This window comes from Pelophylax lessonae (genome assembly GCF_965119305.1).
Source record: "Pelophylax lessonae genome assembly, chromosome: 1".
NCBI lineage: Eukaryota > Metazoa > Chordata > Amphibia > Anura > Ranidae > Pelophylax > Pelophylax lessonae.
The window spans coordinates 776,928,174-776,941,597 of record NC_138768.1 but is presented as its reverse complement, the minus strand read 5'-3'; positions in this window follow the sequence as shown (position 1 = coordinate 776,941,597).

The window sequence follows — 13,424 nt, the reverse complement described above, 5'->3', positions numbered from 1 at the left end:
TTCAAATACAACCAAATGTTATTTAATTGGAGTTAAGTGAAGAGGAGAATCTGTCAAACTCACATCATGTCCTATGATCGGAATAATGGGCCTTAGGGCTCTATTAGACCCCACATGTATCTACCAAATCGAATTGCTATACATATATATATATACAGTGGGTACGGAAAGTATTCAGACCCCCTTACATTTTTCACTCTTTGTTATATTGCAACCATTTGCTAAAATCATTTAGGTTCATTCTTCTTCCTCATGAATGTACACATAGCACCCCATACTGACAGAAAAACACAGAATTGTTGACATTGTTGCAGATTTATTAAAAAAGAAAAACTGAAATATCACATGGTCCTAAGTATTCAGACCCTTTGCTGTGACACTCATATATTTAACTCAGGTGCTTTCCATTTCTTCTGATCATCCTTGAGATGGTTCTACACCTTCATTTGAGTCCAGCTGTGTTTGATTATACTGATTGGACTTGATAAGGAAAGCCACACACCTGTCTATATAAGACCTTCCAGATCACAATGCATGTCAGAGCAAATGAGAATCATGAGGTCAAAGGAACTGCCTGAAGAGCTCAGAGACAGAATTGTGGCAAGGCACAGATCTGGCCAAGGTTACAAAAAGATTTCTGCTGCACTTAAGGTTCCTAAGAGCACAGTGGCCTCCATAATCCTCAAATGGAAGACGTTTGGGACGACCAGAACCCTTCCTAGAGCTGGCCGTCCGGCCAAACTGAGCTATCGGGGGAGAAGAGCCTTGGTGAGAGAGGTAAAGAAGAACCCAAAGATCACTGTGGCTGAGCTCCAGAGATGCAGTCAGGAGATGGGAGAAAGTTGTAGAAAGTCAACCATCACTGCAGCCCTCCACCAGTCGGGGCTTTATGGCAGAGTGGCCCGACGGAAGCCTCTCCTCAGTGTAAGACACATGAAAGCACGCATGGAGTTTGCTAAAAAACACCTGAAGGACTCCGAGATGGTGAGAAATAAGATTCTCTGGTCTGATGAGACCAAAATAGAACTTTTTGGCCTTAATTCTAAGCGGTATGTGTGGAGAAAACCAGGCACTGCTCATCACCTGTCCAATACAGTCCCAACAGTGAAGCATGGTGGTGGCAGCATTATGCTGTGGGGGTGTTTTTCAGCTGCAGGTACAGGACGACTGGTTGCAATCGAGGGAAAGATGAATGCAGCCAAGTACAGGGATATCCTGGACAAAAACCTTCTCCAGAGTGCTCTGGACCTCAGACTGGGCCAAAGGTTTACCTTCCAACAAGACAATGACCCTAAGCACACAGCTAAAATAACGAAGGAGTGGCTTCACAACAACTCCGTGACTGTTCTTGAATGGCCCAGCCAGAGCCCTGACTTAAACCCAATTGAGCTTCTCTGGAGAGACCTAAAAATGGCTGTCCACCAACGTTTACCATCCAACCTGACAGAACTGGAGAGGATCTGCAAGGAGGAATGGCAGAGGATCCCCAAATCCAGGTGTGAAAGACTTGTTGCATCTTTCCCAAAAAGACTCCTGGCTGTATTAGATCAAAAGGGGGCTTCTACTAAATACTGAGCAAAGGGTCTGAATACTTAGGACCATGTGATATTTCAGTTTTTCTTTTTTAATAAATCTGCAACAATGTCAACAATTCTGTGTTTTTCTGTCAGTATGGGGTGCTATGTGTACATTCATGAGGAAGAAGAATGAACTTAAATGATTTTAGCAAATGGCTGCAATATAACAAAGAGTGAAAAATTTAAGGGGGTCTGAATACTTTCCGTACCCACTGTATATATATATATATATATACATATATATATATATATATATATATATATTTTGTATATATATATATATATATATATATATATATATATATATATATATGTTTTTCATAGGGCAGGGCAGCTGTAACCAACACATCCAATCTCATCTTATTGATTGGACTCCAGTTGGCTGACATCTCACTCCAATTAGCTCTTGGAGATGTCATTATTCTAGGGGTTCACATACTTTTTCCATCTGCACTGTGAATGTTCACATGGTGTGTTCAATAAAAACATGGCAACATTTCATTCTTTGTGTGTTATTAGTTTAAGCAGACTGTGATTGTCTATTGTTGTGACTTAGATGATGATGATCAGATCACATTTTATGACCAATTTGTGCAGAAATCCATATCATTCCAAAGGGATCACATACTTTTTCTTGCAGCTGTATATATATATATATATAATTTTTTAACCACTTAAGGACCACCCCCGTACATACGGTATATTGCGGCAGGGAGGGCCTTTAGCACAAAATCAAGTACATGTACGCAATTTCTTCTTCCAGGTCTGGGGCGCGCACGTGCACCACCGGCAATGTGCTCCCGCTGTGATTGGACACAACGGAAGCCAATCAGCGGGTCTGGCAGACCGGATGTCCATGGGACCTGCCAATTGTTCCTGAGGCAGACAGAACGGCGATTTGCCTATGTAAACAAGGCAGGTCCCCATTCTCTGAAGACAGGAGAAGACAGAGAACTTGTGTTTCTGCTGAGCACCTCCCCCACAATTAGAAAGCAAACCCTAGGGACACATTTAACCCTTTGATTGGCCCTGATGTTAACCCCTTCCCTGCCAGTGTCATTAGTACAATGACAGTGCATAGTATTTAACACTGATCACTGTGTTAGTGTCACCGGTCCCCAAAAAAATGTCAGAGTGTCACTTAGTGTCTGATTTGCCTGCCGCAATGTTGCAGTCGCGCTATAAGTCGCTAATCGCTGCCATTACTAGTGAAAAAAAAATCAATAAATATTCTTTAAAAATGACCCATAGTTTGTAGACACTATAACTTTTACGCAAACCGATCAGTATACACTTATTGGGATTTTTGTTACCAAAAATATGTAGCTAAAATTTTTATAGCAGAAAGTAAAAAATATTGTTTTTTTTTTTTAAATTGTCAAATTTTTGTTTATAGCCTAAAAAATAAAAACCTTAGAGGTGATCAAATACCACCAAAAGAAAGCTTTATTTGTGGGAAAAAAAGGTTATTAATTTTATTTGGGTACATTGTTGCATGACCGCGCAATTGTCAGTTAAAGAATGCAGTGCCGTATCGCAAAAAATTGTCTGGTCATGAAGGCTGTAAAACCTTTCAGAGCTGAAGTGGTTAAACAATGGCAACAGGAGCATGACAGCCATATGGAAACATCCAAACCTTTTCCCATAAAGCGTTAAGCCTTGCCCAAATAATGCCTCCAAAACAGACAGGCAAAGACAGACACAACTATCAGAAAGCATAAAACAGGAATTATTTAACTACCTCCCACCCGGCCATAGTACATATACGGCCGGGCGGGTGTCTCGTCCTTCTGAATGGACGTTCCGTAACGTTCTTCAGAAGGAGAGACATCGCGCCGCCGCGGGCACGCGCCGCGGGCACGCGCCGCGGGCACGCGCAGCGGCGCGATCTCGATGTGCCTGTGTCGCTCGGACACACGGCAACAACATTCGGCAGGAGGGCCCTGTGATTGGCCCTCCTGATCACATGACAGCTGTGTCCAATCACAGCTGTCATGTAATGTAAATACAGCCGTTGTAACGGCTTTGATCTCTTCTTCTCCTCACACAGATCCTGTCAGTGAGGAGAAGAAGAGACAATCTGTGCTGCAGCCAGGGGATCAGTGAGTTTGAAGCATTTTTTTTGCTAATTACACACTGATCACCCTGTTACTGTCCCCAAAACACAGTGTCCCCAAACACAGTGTCCCCAAAACACAGTGTCCCCAAAACACAGTGTCCCAAAACACCGATATAAAAATCATCAGGCGCACATCTGTCCGTGGATCATCCCGCGCACACCGTCACCAGATCTGCTACACCTGTCTGATCTGACACATCTGTCCGTGGATCATCCCGCGCACATCGTCACCTGATCTGCTACACCTGTCTGATCTGACACATCTGTCCGTGGATCATCCCGCGCACATCATCACCTGATCTGCTACACCTGTCTGATCTGACACATCTGTCCTTGGATCATCCCACGCACATCGTCACCTGATCTGCTACACCTGTCCGTGATCTGACGCACCTGTCCCAGTGAACATCTGCTGCATCTCACTTCAACACCTGTCCCAGAAATCATCTGTCCACATGGCGAAAAAAATTTATAGCGGCGAGGAGGCTGTACAAATTATTCAGAGTATGTCGGATGAGAGTACCAGGGAACTCTCTCCGTCAGACTCGGATAGCGAGTATGAGCCAGTAGAAAGCAGTGGCTCAGAAATGGAAACGGAGGATGACAGAATCCTTACAAAGAGGATCAGGAGATTTGAGCAGGTGCAGGCTTCCACCAGCCGCGCAACAACTCCGCAGGCATCCACCAGCCGCGCAACAACTCCGCAGGCATCCACCAGCAGTTCTGCAAGTCCTAGTGCAGTGGCAAGCGCAAACAGGGCATCATCCCTGCATGACAGGCCAACTGCTGGTAACCGGGCGTCCCGCCCACAACGAGGCAGGGCCCATACTAGCCTTCCGGATGTTCTGTTATATCCGACATTGCTGCCCGATACTTCAGCAGAACCTGTAATTCCCCCTTTTACAGCACAGCCAGGCCCTCAAATCCAATCGGATAATGTAACCCCACTTTATTATTTTCATTTGTTTTAAACTTTTCCTTGGACTGACCCTCAACATGGGTCTGACAAAAAAAAAATTAACTCCATTCCTACTGGTCTACCGTACCTTGCCATCATATGCCAGTCTACTCCTCTTTGATGCCCAGACACCGTTATGAAATGATAATGCGATTTTTACATTTCAACGACAATGCCCAGTGCCTCCCCCGAAATCATCCAAATTATGATAAATTATTCAAAATTCGGCCCCTAATCAATTTTCTTTGCTCCAGCTTCAAGCAAATGTTTACCCCTGATAAAAACATTTGTGTGGATGAATCCCTAGTCCACTTCACCGGAAGGCTTGGGATAAAACAATACCTCCCAAGTAAACGTGCCAGATATAGGGTAAAGTTTTACAAAGTGAAAACTTTAGAGGGAAAGGACAGTCAGATAAACCCCCCTGGGTGCCCTACCTATATCGGGACAAGTGGCAAAATTGTCTGGCAGCTGATTGAACCACTGCTAGGGAAGGGTTACCACCTATATGTTGACAATTTTTATACAAGTCTCCCACTTTTCCGCCATCTATACCTAAAAAAGACTGTGGCCTGCGGGACAGCACGGTCCAACCGCAAGGGCTTCCCACAGAGATTGATCAGCCAAAGATTAAATCGGGGGGAAAAAGCCAGTATGCGCAATGAAGAGGTACTAGCTCTGAAGTGGAAAGATAAAAGGGACGTCTACATCCTTTCCACAATACATGAGGACACCCTGGTGGAACTTCAGACAAGACGAGGTCCCATCCAGAAGCCAAAATGCATCCATGAATATAACCTATTCATGGGGGGGGGTGGATATGAGCGACCAGCTGATGCAGCCCTACTTGGCCACCAGGAGATCACTGTTCTGGTATAAAAAAGTCGCCATTTATATAATTCAGCTAGCCCTGTTCAATTCCTATGTAATTTTTTCCAAGTGTACCCAGGGATCCCTAACCTATTTAAGATTTCAAGAGGACGTTATTATGGCCCTTCTCTATCCCCATGGCCACCCCCCCCGAACAAATTCGCTCTGATGCATTAGCCAGACTTCATGAAAGGATATCCTCCCTCCTACCCGCACAGGCCGCAGACACCAAAAAAAATGTCGTGTATGTTCAAGTAGAGGAATTTGCAGCGACACCAGATACTACTGTCCCCAATGTCCCTCCCAGCCAGGCCTCTGTATTGTAGGGTGCTATCGTGTTTATCACACTTCAGTACACTATTAGTAAAGACATTTTCCCAGTTTCCACTATCTGCTATTTCTGTGTATGACCCGGACTGTTTATCGACTATGATGTCAAGATATTTTTCCAGTTTCTGCTATTTCTGTGTATGACCCGGACTGTTGAATGACCATTCTTTTTGCCTGCCTCCTGGAACTGATTATTTGCTCTGCCACTGTACTATTCAACACAGGGGTCTCACACAGGTGAGGGGCTCCAGAATAGAAATTCCGAGTGGAGAAAACTTTTTTTTCTCCAGGTTTTTGTTTTCTTGGATTAGGGTCTGGATCTCAGAGGCTTCAAAGAGATTTGGGTGGGAGAAGCCTCTACCCCTGTCCTCAGGTCTTACCTGACCAAGGCCCCCAAGCCTTATAGTGCTGCCTGCTGCCACCTGAACTGGCCATGCCTATGCCTGCCACCTGAACTGGCCATGACTATGCCTGCTAACTGAACTACTGCCAGGACCAATACTTTGGAATATCCCTGCCTGCTGCCTGGAAAATTCCTGAACATCTCCATTGGCTGCCTGGACCAATGCTTTTCCTGTGCTGGGACCGTATTCGTGCCTGCTAAAACCACAGGTAATCATTATTTTTTACCCTTTGCTCAGCAGAATGTATTTTGGGTTGTAATTCTTGATCTGTACATGCTATGTGTTAGAAGCCTGACTGTGCTACTTGGATGTTGGGCCTCTGTATGTGGCCAGGCTGTGGAAAAGTGTCACACATGTGGTATCGCCATACTCAGGATGAGTAGCAGAATGCATTTTGGGGTGTAATTTTTGCTATGTACATGCTTTGTATTAGAAATATCTTAGAAATGGACAACTTTGTGTAAAAAAAAAATACGTTTTTATTTTTTCCACATTTTCCAAAAACTTGTGGAAAAAATGACATCTTCAAAAGACTCATAATGCCTCATAGAATATACATTGGGGTGTTTTCTTTCCAAAATGGGGTCATTTTGTGGGTAATTCCATTGTCTTGGTGCTCCAGGGCCTTCAAAAATGTGATAGGTACTCTGGAAATGAAATGTGTAATTTATGCCTTTAGAACGCCTGACTGTGCTACTGGGATGTTGGGCCTCTGTATGTGGCCAGGCTGTGGAAAAGTGTCACACATGTGGTATCGCCATACTCAGGACGAGTAGCAGAATGCATTTTGGCGTGTAATTTTTGCTATGTACATGCTATGTATTAGAAATATCTTATAAATTGACAACTTTGTGTAAAAAAAAAAAGTTTTTATTTTTTTCCATATTTTCCAAAAACTTTTGGAAAAAAATGACATCTTCAAAATACTCATCATGCCTTGTAGAATATACATTGGGGTGTTTTCTTTCCAAAATGGGGTCATTTTGTGAGTTATTCCATTGTCCTGATGCTCCAGGGCCTTCACAAATGTGATAGGTACTCAGGAAATGAAATGTGTAATTTATGCCTTTAGAACGCCTGACTGCAACTTGGATGTTGGACCTCTGTGTGTGGCCAGGCTGTGGAAAAGTCTCACACATGTGGTATCGTCATACTCAGGACGAGTAGCAGAATGCATTTTGGGGTGTCATTTTTGCTATGTACATGCTATGTATTAGAAATATCTTATAAATTGACAACTTTGTGTAAAAAAAAATACATTTTTATTTGTTTGTTTATTTTTTCCCACATTTTCCAAAAACTTGTGGAAAAAAATGACATCTTCAAAAGACTTATTATGCCTCATAGAATATACATTGGGGTGTTTTCTTTCCAAAATGGGGTCATTTTGTGGGTAATTCCATTGTTCTGGTGCTCCAGGGACTTCAAAAATGTGATAGGTTGTTAGGAAATGAAATGTGTAATTTATGGCTTTCGAACGCCTGACCGTGCTACTTGAATGTTGGGCCTCTGTATGTGGCCAGGCTGTGGAAAAGTCTCACACATGTGGTATTGCCATACTCAGGAGGAGTAGCAGAATATATTTTGGGGTGTATTTGCAAGTTTATGTATGTCATGTGTAAGAAATACCTTGTTAATTTAACAATTTTGTGGGGAAAAAAAAAATCTTCATTACCAAAACTATTGTGACCAAAAAATTGCAACTTCAAAAAACTCACTATGCCTCTTACTAAATACCTTGGACGGTCCTCTTTACAAAAAGTGGTAATTTGGGGGGTATTTGTACTCTCCTGACATTTTAGGGCCTGAAGAAATGAGATAGGTAGTCAGTACATCAGGACTGTTAAATTTTCAATGATACGTAGCCTAGCTTGAGGGCGCTCTAACTTTCACAAAAACCTATTTTCATACACTTATCAGGATTTTTTTTACCAAAAGACATGTAGCAGAATACATTTTGGCCTAAATTTATGACAAAATTTGATTTTATTGGATTTCTTTTAAAACAGACAATAGAAAATATAATTTTTTTTTTTTCGCTATTTTTTCGCTTATATCACAAAAAATAAAAAATCCAGCGGTGAATAAATACCACGAAAAGAAATCTCTATTTGTGGGAACAAAATGATATAAAATTCATTTGGGTACAGTGTAGCATGACTGAGTAATTGTGATTCAAAGTGCGAGAGCACCGAAAGCTGAAAATTGGTCTGGGAAGGAAGGGGGTTTAAGTGCCCAGTATTGAGGTGGTTAAACGCTGGAAAGTCAGCTATGCAAATTTTTGACATTAAGTGCAATAGCGATGGCAGGTAGTGACTTTCTGATGGCTAAAACAGTTTAAGATCAGTTATTCTACAGACAGTTTGGTCATGAGTGACCCTTAAAGTAGTATTAAACTCTCAGCATTTTCTAGCTTAACAGAATGACCACAATTAAATAAAAAATATTGTAACTTATTTTTTAATATACCTACCCCAGCACCTGCAGTTTACAACTTTCAATGCTGCTGGCTCCAGCTCTCTCAGAGCTGCTTCCCTGAACTTCTGGTCTTCACAGGAAAGAGTTAACAGTGAACAGTGAAGTCTCCAGTCAGTCTGTTAGCTTGGAGAAGGGGGGTGAAAGAGGTTGGAGTAGGGGAGTGCCTTACCATGCTAGACTATGGGGCTGCGCTTTACTAATGATGCACACAGTGTAAGAAGACACTACTCTTGTTCCTTCATTCAAGGGTGGCTCCATACAGTAGCGTAGTGTGGGGGGCAGCCGGTGCGGCCGCCCCTGGGTGCAACATTTAGAAGGGTGCAGTCAGGGAAATCTCCCCAGTAGAAGATTGCTGTAAATCCTCAGATACAGTAGTTGGAGCAGTGCACTGCAGTCCCTCTCTGCGGCCACCAGATGTCCGTTGTCCGTTGACACTTACCCCACCTTCTCTGCCTGGAGATTGGCCGTCTGGTCATGTAATTCTGGGATGTGGAGGAGTCATGGGCATGTACCTGTGTCAGTAGGAAATGCCTGCCTGGTCTGTCAGCTCACTCTGCCATCATCAGCTGTTGTGAGTCCCGGGCTGTGAGGGCCGCCACACTGGTGATGGTGATTGGGATACTGATGGTTTGATCCTACAATGGCTGATGAGTGCACAGTACACATCTTCTCCCGGGAGGAGATCTCCGCCCTGGCTTGGGAACATATATGGCTGGAGGAGAAGGAGAGGGTGGCTGGAAGAGAAGAATAAGGCCCGTGAGTGGCTGGGGAAGAAGGAGAGGGCCCTTGAATGGCTGAAGGAGAAGGAGAGGGCCCCTGGGTGGCTGGGGGAGAAGAAGAAGGCCCCGGGTGGCTTGAGGAGAAGTACAGGGCCCCTGGGTGGCTGGAGGAAAAGAAGAAGGCCCCTGGGTGGCTGGGGGAGAAGGAGGGGGGCCCTTGATTGGCTGGGGGAGAAGGAGAGGGCCCCTGGGTGGCTGGGGGAGAAGGAGAGTGCCCCTGTGTGTCTGAGAGAGAAGGAGAGGGCCACTGGGTGGCTGTGGGAGAAGAAAAGGGTCCCTGGGTGGCTGTAGGAGAAGAAGAAGACCCATGGGTGGCTGGGGGAGAAGGAAAGGACCGCTGGGTGGCTGGAGGAGGAGGAGAAGTGGGCATCCCCAAGCCCCCCCCCCCGGATGCAAGAGCCAGTTGCCAGGGAAGAGAGTGGAGCTGAGCCAGTCCTGCATATCTGACATAAAAACCAAACATGGTGGAGCTGGAGTCCTTTGCCCTACACAATGACAGCACCCAAGGTAGGTGAGGGGGAGCGGGGCTGCCTGTGACATTATATAGCATATGGACTGTACATTATTGGTAGTTTTGGTTGGAGTTTTCCTTTAGATGTTTAACTCTGTATTCTTTTTCCCCCTAGCTGTGAGGGACTGAGCAATGACAGCCCACTATGCTGGGACTAATAGTGTCCTAGACTGTGGAGGACTGAGGAGTCCTCAGTCCTCCTGGGACTCTGGGACTCTGATGTGAACAGAGGGTTCATCCTGACTGCTGCACTCAATATGCTGTTTTGTAGGCTAGTTACTCCTGGCCCCTGCACTCTATACATTATATTGGAAATTGGGTTAGGGGTCACAAATTACTTGCCTTGCCCACAACCCACGCTACGCCACTGGCTCCATATGCTGCAAGAGAAATGAGCCACCCTGAAAGAGGAAACCTGGGGCAGCCGTCATGGCACCAGCTTAAACTGGGATGTACGCAATGTTAATTTTGTCAATGAAAATGTTTTAGTAGACTAAATTAACACTATTTTAGTTGACTAAAATATGCCTAAAAGAAAAACAATTCAGATGACTAAAATAAGACTAAAACTAAAATGCCAATTAAGTCAAAAGACTATGACTAAAACTAAATGGAAATGATTTGATGTCAAAATTAACACTGGACATAGGCAGGGATTAAAGAAAAAAGAAGCTGCATACTCAGTAAGTGATTCATTCAGCTGCTGACAGTGCATAAAAACTGAGGATTTGACATCACTTTATTGATGTCAAATTTACTATTTAGAGCTGGTAGAGGGAGGTGTAAGATGGAACACCTATTACCCTGCCAATCCTTTTGCAGTCATGGGCTCCCTTTCTATATAGGCACCAAAGTACATCACTGTTTTAGTAAAAATATTTTATTACAATATGATTAAAAGGTTTCTAACCATTTAAAATCATACAATGAGCTTGCTACCCAATAGTAGCTACTATCAACTACAACACCATAACAATTCCCTGTCTTAATCCATATAGTATGTGCCACTAGAATTGGGCTAACGTATCCAGGCAGGCTTGGTGTGTGTCGATATAGCTTATTCAAGCTCAAGCTCGACATGTTTTGCACATCTGCGCTTCCTCAGGAACCTTAAACACACACCCTGGGTAATAACAACATAAGGTAAGTATATATAATCTCTGGTAACAATGTATAAACAATATTCCCACAGTTGGAATATATTGACAACTCTCTAACCAGGTACCCGTGCGCAGGCATGCGTAAGTGCAGGGGGAGCACTAAGTGGATATGTGAGAAATTGCAACAACAGCTACCCACCACCAGAGTACCGACCATAATGCACAGGTAAGTAATAGTAGTACCGTGGGGGTACACATAGAGATCATCTAAATGTATCAATTCTCTTCAAATATTGCTTTTCCGGTTGGCTTTTATCCCCAATGATACAGTTCCACAGGCTGCTATCATACAATGTAAGCCCCCTTTTATTATACTCTTCTGCTATCCTATCATAAAACTGCTGGTCACAGTCTTAGGGAGACGTTTTTTGAGAATTCATACATTTGGATGATCTCTATGTGTACCCCTACAGTACTACTATTACTTACCTCCACATCATTCGATACTCTGGTGGGGGGTAGCTGCTGTTGAACTTGGTGTTCCCCCTGCTTTATACACTGTTATTGGTGATTATATATACTTACCTTATGTTTTTATTCCCCAGAGCTTGTGTTTAAAGCTCCCGAGGAAGCGCAGATGCACGAAATATGTCGAGCTTGAGCTTGAATAAGCCATATCGAGTCATGCCAAGCCTGCCTGGATACTGTAAGCCCAAATCTAGTGGTGCATACATGGAATAAAACAGCGAATTGTTATGGTGTTGTAGTTGATAGTAGCTACTATTGGGTAGCAAGCGCATTTTATGATTTTAAATGTAATGAAACCTTTTAATAATATTGTAATAAAATATATATTTTTACTAAAACAGTACTTTGGTGCCTATTAAGTTCATAAATTCTCCTAATTGTCTATTTAGATGTAGGTAGGATGTGGCACCCTGTTAGATTTTTGGAAAAGGGATACAGTGCAGCCTCTTTAGATAATGCCATTGAAGAGGTTGCTCTCCTTAGCCTAGATTCCCTGCTAGTATCAGATAATATTAGACATCACAAGAAAACAGTATTTTGTCCATTCATTACGAATTTTTCCATTCAACATTATCAAATTGAAAAGATTATTCAAAAGCTCACCCTATTTTGAAGACCACCTTACCAGAGAAGCCTGAAGTTTTTTTTCAGACATGCACCCGAATATTAGAGATAAACTGGCCCCCAACATTATCAACCCTCCCTCTAGACCATGGGTGTCCAACCTTTTGGCTTCTCTGGGCCACATTGAGTGTAGAGAAATTTTCTCGGGCCGCATATAAAATATATACTATAGTTAAGGTATAAGTAATAAAACGCCGTCGTGCCCTTCCCGCGCTGCTGCCCCCCCCAAGCACTAATTTAACACAACTAGAGGATGATCCCTTCCAAGGCAGCCTCTGCCTACAGTTCGTTGAAAGCCGCTGTGGCCGTGCCCCCGACCTGACTTCCTTCTTCCCCATCAAAAATAAATAAATTGTCAGGGGGCAGTGGGCCGCATTGCCTGGGGCTCTGGGCCGCATGCACCCCCCACGCCGCAGGTTGGACATGCCTGCTCTAGACCCTCCTTCTTCACTGAATTAAAAGTTTTTTTCCCTGCAATAAATGTATGATTTGCACTGTCAATACTATCAAAAAAAAAAAAAGGATCACCGGCTTTTCCTCTACCATTACAGGTAGAGATTACACTATAAATGATTTTATATATTGTGACTCCACTCATGTAGTTTATCTGCTGGAATATATCAGCAGGACAACCATAAGATTGAGAGACAGATTACGAGAACACATCTACAATGTCAGAAAGGGATAAAGACATCATAGTCTTTCTACCCATTATAGGATTTGTCACAACAGAGACCCCAGTTCCCTCAGATTTGTGGGAATAGCTAAATTAAAACCCCATTGGAGGGGATTCCATCACACCAGAGAGGTCTCCAGAATGGAGATGAAATGGCTACATGAGATAAAATGTTATTCCCCAATTAGTTTAAATGTGGAGTGGGATGTCAACGGTTTAATTTACACACATTGAGGTGCGCTTGACACCCCATCCATATTTATATACATCACCATTTTTTACACTGTTTTACTTTTATATCGCATATTTTCACTTTTATATTTCATCCTTTCACCATTTGTATCAATTTGATTTATTCATCTCATTGGCTTTTCCTGTATTAATATGATATGTGAAGTCTTTCACCAATATTTTGATCCCTTGTAGTTTACATTCTTACCAGTTCCGTCCTTTGGGACTACTTACCCTTA